Genomic DNA, 8,181 nt, shown 5'->3' with positions numbered 1-8,181 from the left:
TGGTTTGCTCCCTGGAGGAAGGGGGATTCTTGAGCCTGTGTTCCCCAATGCATCACTGGTGACGGCCCAGATGTTTTAAGGTTTTGGTCATGTTTGAGTTGGGCTGTTCTGATGCTGAGCCTTGCTGTGCCCTGCTGTGCCCTGCTGGTGTGCCCTGCCGGTGTGGCGAGGGGCTCACGGGCATCTACGGGCCTGGTGCCCCCCCAACACCCACCCTCAGCACACCCATCGACAGGGAGCTCCTTCTCCAGGCCTTGGATCCGAGGCGGCCTCTGACTTGCTGTGGCCGTGGGGTTTGGTGGCCTGAGCCTGAATATTCTCTCACGCTTGCCCATCCCCGTAGAGCCCTGTACCCGCACGGGGCACACCTGCTGGAGCCTGAGACCCCACATGCTGAGCCACGCCTGCCACTTGTTTTGGCTGGGGGCCGGTGCTCAGGGAGGCCACCCTGCCCTCTCGGCTGACCCCGAAACATGAACGTCCCCCCCGGTCCACACCCCAGAACTGCCCAGACAATGCCCAGATCCATGAGCAAAGCACATCTTTGTGTCTTGCTGCTGAAGGTTTGTGGTTGCCTCTTGCGGTTGTCGTTGTGACAATAGATAAGCAATCTGGAAACAATACTGTCTGACGAGTACGCTCATTGCTAGAGTATCTGGAAGGTATAAAAATGTGCAAAGTGGAAAAAAAAATCACCCAAAAGCCCACTCGCTGTGCAGAGAAAACTGTCACGAACACCTCTATGCTCTGGACAGTTTTTGTAAGTGTATTTAGAGCAAAATTGAAAGTGAAAATCTGATAATTAACAACCATCCTCTGGAGCAACATTGTGATCTCTCTTGCTTTGGGACCTGGGAAGCTCCAGAGGACAATTTTGGCCCAACCTGAGGAACAGAGTAGAAAGTTGCTCAGATTGCTCTAGTGTGTGACTCTTCATTCTCCTGTTATCTCACCAGGGTGTTTGTTTCTTTCCCTTTTCTTTGATTTGACTCACTTTCTTTTTTCAAGATTTTATTTATTTATTCATGAGACACACACAGAGAGAGGCAGAGACACAGGCAGAGGGAGAAGCAGGCTCCATATGCAGGAAGCCCGATGCGGGACTCGATCCCAGGACCCCAGGACCACGACCTGAACTGAAGGCAGATGCTCAACCACTGAGTCACTCAGGTGCCCTTCACCTTTTTATTTCATTTCATAACATGCATTTTATGTAAAGGTCGCCAACTAAAGTAAAGAAAACAAAGTTTTGCTCAAACAAACTGCAAAGGCTACAGAGCAGTGATGTGAAGACGCCACACCCAGGCCTGATCTCACACCCAGAAGTTCATTTTTGTTTCCTCCTTCGTATCTTGGTGTCATGAGTGTTCGTTGCATTTTGGCCAGGTCTCAGGTCTATGGTGAGCGCTGCCTGGTGGGGTGCAGCCAGCCAGTGATCCGGGTGGGGGGTGGGCTGAGACCACCAGCCAGCGTCCCCGAGGACGAGGTGGTCCACCTGCTGTGGGAGCGTGATGGAGTGGGGGTGAGTCTGTGTTCGCATGACGTGGTGGGAGCGCAATATAGGGGCTGAGCATGTGGCAGCCGGAGGCCAGGGCAGTGGGGTGTGGAGGGAGGGAGGGCCGGGGTGGCCGGAGCAGGGGCCACACACACACTCCTCCTTCCACCGACCACGCACGCACGGAGCCCATACTCTTCTGAACGGTGGGTAGTGGGTTCTCATGGGTCAGGATCCACACACGCCAAGCCTGCCTCATCCTGGCCCCGCCCCCGCTCTGGGCAGGTGACCCCCCGCCCTTAGCCACCGACTTTGGCCATGCTGGGGGGTGTCCTAGGACCACATGCGGCTTCGACATGATTTCTGTCGCTTTTAACTAAATTCTTAAAAAAAAAAAAAGAATTGTAGGTACAAGAACATAAGTTTTAGAAAGAATCCAAAGGGCGAGACTAAGACTTATACAAGCCTGTCTTTACACAGGAATCACCTTTGACTGGCTTTGAGGTTGTAGGATCACAGCTTCCCTCCTTCGAGTGAAACCCCCTACAGGCTGCCTGGTTGTACCTGGGCGTTCAGTGCCGTGTGCAGACCCTAGGATGAGCTCACCTTGCCTTTCCTGGCGCACAATTTTTTTCTCCTTTGGAAAACTTACAGCACTTAGACTGTTTCCTTACCCCAGCCGGGGGGTTTGATGAGGTGTGATGTACCTGCTGCTGTTCCCAAATCGTCATCTCAACTCCACGGAGATAAGATCATACATGGGATATTTTCATAGGCCTAAGAACTATCATTTTGATGTGCTAATAGTTCTTAGGAAAGACATTTCAAACAGAGACACTGCAGTCTAAGCAGAGTCCTTTGGTTTTCTGTCCACGGGTGACGCAGAGCCAGGAGATGAGCCCCTCCTCTGGGCTCCCGCCGCGGTGAAGGTCAGGGCAAGGTCGAGCGGTTGACCCCCCAAGGCCCCACCTGGCTGTTGTGTACTTGATTTTACGGTTCCAGGAGGACGGGTAAGTGGATTTTAGCCATGAAAGGAAATAGGTGGTGCTTTCAGCTACAAGAAACAGAAACTCTGACTCAAACTGGCTTTAAAAGAAAAAAGGAAATGTATTACCTCACACACCAGGAAACGGGAAGTGCAGGGTGGGCGTGGACGTGGATGCCGTGAATCAGTGGTTTAACTGGGTTCCGCTCTTTCTCCAGGGCTGCTCTGCCCTGTTGTCAGACGCTGAGGCCAGCTAATCCTCCTCTGCGCCCAGCCCGGCTGTCCCGCCGCCGCCGCACCCACACCTTCCCCAGGGGAGGCACCTGCTGGCGCCCAGGGCCTTCGAGGTGGTTCCGAATCCAAAGCCCAGGGCGAGGCCTAGAGTCCCAGCTCCCCGAAGCCCCTGGGGGTTCGTGATGCACAGCAAGGTAGAGACCCCCGCCCTGTCTGCCCGGCCTACCTCCTGGCCTGGGAAGGAAACCCAGGAGGGCGAAGTTATGATGGGACAGGAGAGAAAGGGAACGAAATCTCAGCCGTGTCAGCAGGGGAGAAGCCGGCCGTGATTGTGGGGGGCAGATCGCTCCCACCCCCTCCGTGGTCCCAGCGTGGGGACCTGAGAGCAGGCTCCAGGGAGGCCAAAGAGCAGCGTTTCAGGAAGCAGGCCCTGGGAATCCAGCTGGTGCCCCGGGTGGGGGGTCTCCTGCCGTCTCCCCCCAAGGCCTCCAGGCTGCTTGTGCACGTGTGCATCCTGCAGAGCAGGGCCCCAGGGGGCTGCCCGCCCCAGGCCACCTGCCCCGGCACAGTAGCGCCCTGCCCCCGCCCTGGAGGGGACGTGCCACCTGCCAGTGACACAGGGCCCGGTGACCTCAGGTGCTCAGGGCCCGGGCTTCCCCCACACCTGCCGGCGGCCCTCACAGGGGAAGCGGAGCATCCCAGTAACAGGAGCTGCTGGCGGTAGAGACAGGAAGGCGACTCCGTCCACACCGCGGAACGCTGCTGCGTGGCACTTCCGGAGGACGGTCCCGGGCAAGTCCCTGGAGTCCCACGTCCTTTGTCACCTACCCCAACTTCCCGCTCGTCCGCACTGGCTCTCTTGGACTCATTCCCTGGCTCCCAGGTGGCGGCTCCTGCCACTCACATCCTTCTTGGCTGCCGCCTGGCACGTCCCAGCACGTCTTACATCAACTCCAGGGAGCATCTGGCCAGGCGGTTGGGGAATGTCCCGCAGGAGGTGTGTTTTAACGGGTCCCCTGCAGACCGCTCACTGCTCGGAGCCCCGTCCCGGATGCAGCCAGTCTCCAGAAACAGACCCAGCCTCGGTTCCCCGCTCAGCCCAGTGCAGACTGGCCCTGGGGCCTTGGGAAGCTTCCCAGTCTCAAATCTGTAATGTGGAAAAGGGGAAAATAGTCATTATCTGAAGGTAGCACAGTAGGCATGGATTTCGGTGGTGACTGCGATGTGCTTGGGCCATGCCAGTGTGCCCTGCAGGGCAGCGTCTCTTCCTCCTCTGGTGCAGGGCAGAGGCCCGGGAGGGCCCCGATCAGGGATCCTGCAGAGAGGCTGCGGGCATCAGAGGCTCCGTGGGGCCCAGTGCCCGAGCCTGCTGGAAATTAATGGCTATTAATCCTAAATGTGAGAAGAGAGAGGGACAGAGACAGAGAGGGAGACAGAGAGACAGAGAGAAAAGAAGACAGGGCATTTCTATAGCAAAGGCCCAGAGCAGAGGCCTGTCCGTCAGCAGACAGTGACAGCAGACGGGACTGCAGGACGGCCGCCCGAACACACCAACCCTTGTACCGACCGCTTATGACCATGGGGCCATCCCCTGTTGTTCACTCATTACACACACCTCCCCAGGGGCCACGGTGGATGTCCCGTAGGACTGCGGCAGGTGCAGAGAAGTTAAATGATCTCACTCGTTTTCTCTGTCATGGTCAAAACAACTTGTACATAAATACTATGAATAATCCAATCAGTTTTGGATTTCTGAGTGCTATTATATGAATAAAAATACCCTGTAGTGTACATTCAAAACGAATTCCTTCCCAACACAAAGAGAATTCTTTGCCAAGTGTGACTTTCACGGCCTACACTCCCTCTTCCCCACCAAGAAAGACCAAAAAAAAAAAAAAAAAGAGAGAGAGAGAGAATAAAACAGGAAGCAAGCACTTGGCGCGGTTTCGCTGTGTCGCAGTGGAGGTAATCCTGAAGATTCTGGGTGGATAAACACACCAGCCAACACCCGAGGTGTCAGGGCAAATCCTTTCTTATTAAAAAGAACCACAGCAATTTAAAAACTCATATAAAGATAAATTTACATTAAAAAACCCTACCCTCAGTTTTTGGCTTTTTTTTCTCTCTGTACCATAAATACAGGCTAGTCAAAAAAAAAAAAAAAAAAAAAGAAAGAAAAAAAAAAGAAACAATGAGTGAAAAGATGGGAAAATACAAATTTCCGTAACATCCACGGCCTGGCCCATGTCTGTTCTGAGAGCCACAGTCAGCGCCTGGAGAACCACCTTCTTGTTTTGCTTCTCCTTCTCCGTGCTTGACTGGAAACAGAGCCCATAAATGAATTCTCATGAAAATCGGATCATGTTATACAGGTGACTCAGTTCCCCCTCTTTCACCTAATGATATGTCTTGGACACTGTGCATGCAGCTGTGGGTCCGCAGCCCCCACCCCCACGGAAGGGTGCATGGCAGGCAGTGTCCAGGGGCTCCTAGGAAACAAAGGCTTTGCTCCGTCTGGTATGGTAGCCCCATCGGGGAGGCGTCTGCTCCCCACAGGCCCACCCTCCGAGGGCAGGGGACAAGTAACGCGAGAGGAGCGCGCTCTTCTACATACATACCTGGAGCACGAGGAGACCCTGCCAACCAAGACCTGAGGTGTCCTCTCTTCCGTGTTTTGGGCAGCTTCCCAAGGCGCTGTTTGGACCACTTGAAATTAGAACTCAGACACCAATTCCCCAGCTTGCAAATCCAATCTGCTGTCCGTGGACCTGTGGCGAGGCCCTGCAAGTCCGCTTCCAGGTGATTCCTCCATGCACGGAGTCAAGAACACAGATTCCGACTCTGGGGTCCAGTGTCACGGGTGGGCGTGCTCCGTGTATTTTCCTCCTCCCTCACCTGTTAGGACTTAGCACGGCCATCCAGCTTTGGTATTTCTGCTCAGATTTAGTTTTCTTTTCTTGGAACGGTCGGGTTTTCTTTGTCACCCTTCCACGTTACAGTTCCGTACCTGCTCTTCGTGCTTACGCTAAGCGTCTTACCAAGGCTGCTCCACCCAACCAGACCTGAAATAGTATCCATCCCCTTCTGGAGAAGGCGAACGTGGGAGCACTTGTGCATCTGCCTCTGCAGCCCCTCCTCCTCGTGGCTGGTCTAGTTCCATATCGTTGTTATGTTTCTTGATTTTCACCGTCAACGACTACATTAGTCGCTGCTTGTGCACATCTCGTTGTTCATCATTCTTACCAAACCCCATTATCCCTTCTGGTTTAATTCTCTCCTCCCTGGATGAAGGTCTCTGGTCATTTTAGAGGCAGTGACAGGTGGTGGGTTCTCAGTCTCTGGAAATGCCTTTCTCTCTCTTGCTGTTGAGTTGTAGTTCTCAGCACAGTTTCCTGAGAAATTTGGTGTCAATCGACTATCAGTTGAATTAGTGGAATTTTTGGTGGTAGTATGTCTCCTGTTGTTCTAATATTTGGTCTTTGACCTTGGTTTGTGACCCCGGGATCCTGAAACCCTTGTGAATTCCTAAAGGACAAGAACACTAGAAGCATCTCTTGTCAGGTAGTTCATGGCATTAACCTCTCCATCTGTACAGGATGAAAAGGCTAAGTTGCTGTCACCCAAGGATCCAACACCATTAGGACTGAAAGAACAACAGCCACAAGCACGTGCACACCTCAGTTAGCTGTCCCAGGTGAGCGCTCCAGAACTACAGGTAACTCTGCTCCATGAAGTCGGCAAGCCAAGCAGGTGTACGGGGCGCCCCCACCTTCAGCGTGTGACTTCTGGGGGCGGGGGTAGGGCCCGAGTGCAGGTAGAGAGCTTCCCTCTCAGGACCCACTACGGTAGGTGCATCATGGGTCTTGTGCTCCATGGGGAGCCTACTGAGGCAGAAGGAGGAAAGGATTTGCCAGCTGTCTCTCACGTCTCCTAAAATGGAACTCCCTTTATGTTGTCTAGGCTTTCACACAGACCTGGTGAGTGTCTGGAACCTTCTGGTCAGCCCCTATCACCTTCTTGGTGCTGGTGCTACAGGTTCCAGCTTGGGGTCCCCTATCTTGAGAAAGAAAAAGGAAAGGATGAAAGGCAATGGATGATTATCTTTAAGGAAAATCAAAGAGCAGAGGAGAGAAGTGGATTCTGGGTTTTCATTCAGGCTTCACGGGGCTACGGGAACACTGTGCCAATGTTTAAGGACGCCGTTGAGCACTCTCATCCCCGGGGTCTGTGTCTGATGGAGCCACTCTGCTGCCCACGTGTCGAGGACCCAGGCAAGCAGGTGACATAGCTCACGTGGTCTTTCCCTCATTCCTCTGTGCCAGTCGTGTCTTTACCTTTGAGCATCTTTGGGACAAATCTGAAGCCATATGGCTTTTTGCTTTCCTTTCTCTTTTTTGTGCCCAGATTCTGTTTTATTTAAGAAGACCTTCTCTTTCCTGGACTGGGTTGTATTCCCCCATATTTCTCATGGTTTGTTATGAGTTTTTCCTCCTGTCTCTCTTCTCTCTCTGCCCCACACCCTGACCCCCAGGACATTTTATAGGATCCTGGCTGGATTGTCCGATTTGTAAGCTGTGCTTTGTGTCACTCTCTGTGGGGGTTTCTTGAGGTGAGGAGCTGGGTCATGGTGGTCCTTCTCCAAGGGCTTTCTGTGGGATCCCCTCAATCCACTGTTGGAGGGAGTGTGCCGGGGGCCCTCGCTGGGCTGACGTCTCCCTCTGTGCTGGAAGTCTGAGTTCCTCGAACCCCCACAGCTCACAGTTCTTTCTCGGGGTAGTTTGTATTTAGTGTCTCTTCCCGGGGGTCATTCTTGCCGGTTTCTGCGAGTGGACTTGGAGGTCCTTGTTTCTCAGTGCTTCCAAGGATTAGAGCAATAGTGCTTCAGGAAAGGCTTTATCGATTTAAGACAGTTTGATGACCTGATGTTGGAAGGCCATCCCAAAGATGTAAGATCCTAGAGAACACGCAAGCTCAGACATGGGGACGACAGTCCATATCTATGGATGAGGTCGTCTCTCTGTATCTGAGACTTATATTTAGAATAGTTTGGCATTCATGTCTTTATAAGGCTAAGAATATGAATTAATTTTGTTAAGATGATCTCACACCAAGTGTACGTGTGGTATTTTAAGCTTGACCTTTGGCCTTTAGAGACCTTGGCAGCAAACCCAATGCAAGAAAATAAAGATGCTCCCATCTGACACTTCATTCAGATGACGGCCCGGCTTAGTGCACACGGCAGTCTCGAGGGCACACCGTGACACTGCAAACGGCAGACAGTCTATTTTGGGTCTTGAAATATATTCCTGGATGGCGCAGATGGCCTCTGCTGTTGCAGACTGCCGTGCACGGTGGGGAGGCCCCAGAGTGCGCGCTGGGATGAGACAAGGCGCTAACAGAGGCTGGGAAGCAAGCCTGACTCGGAGCAGACAAGCCATTTACCACCTAACAAGACACATCAAGAAGT

The 8,181-nt window shown here is 53.1% G+C and overlaps 1 long non-coding RNA gene across 1 annotated transcript; it reads right to left on the bottom strand.

The window, feature by feature from the left end:
- Window positions 1-1,166: 1,166 nt before the first annotated feature.
- Window positions 1,167-7,902, bottom strand: LOC144315331 (uncharacterized). Its single transcript, XR_013381048.1, has 2 exons — window positions 5,333-7,902; window positions 1,167-3,861 (listed from the first exon to the last, which is right to left on the bottom strand). It is a non-coding gene; the product is annotated as an uncharacterized LOC144315331 (long non-coding RNA).
- Window positions 7,903-8,181: the final 279 nt, after the last annotated feature.

This window comes from Canis aureus, chromosome 1, assembly GCF_053574225.1.
Source record: "Canis aureus isolate CA01 chromosome 1, VMU_Caureus_v.1.0, whole genome shotgun sequence".
NCBI lineage: Eukaryota > Metazoa > Chordata > Mammalia > Carnivora > Canidae > Canis > Canis aureus.
This window is presented reverse-complemented; position numbering and strand designations above follow the sequence as displayed.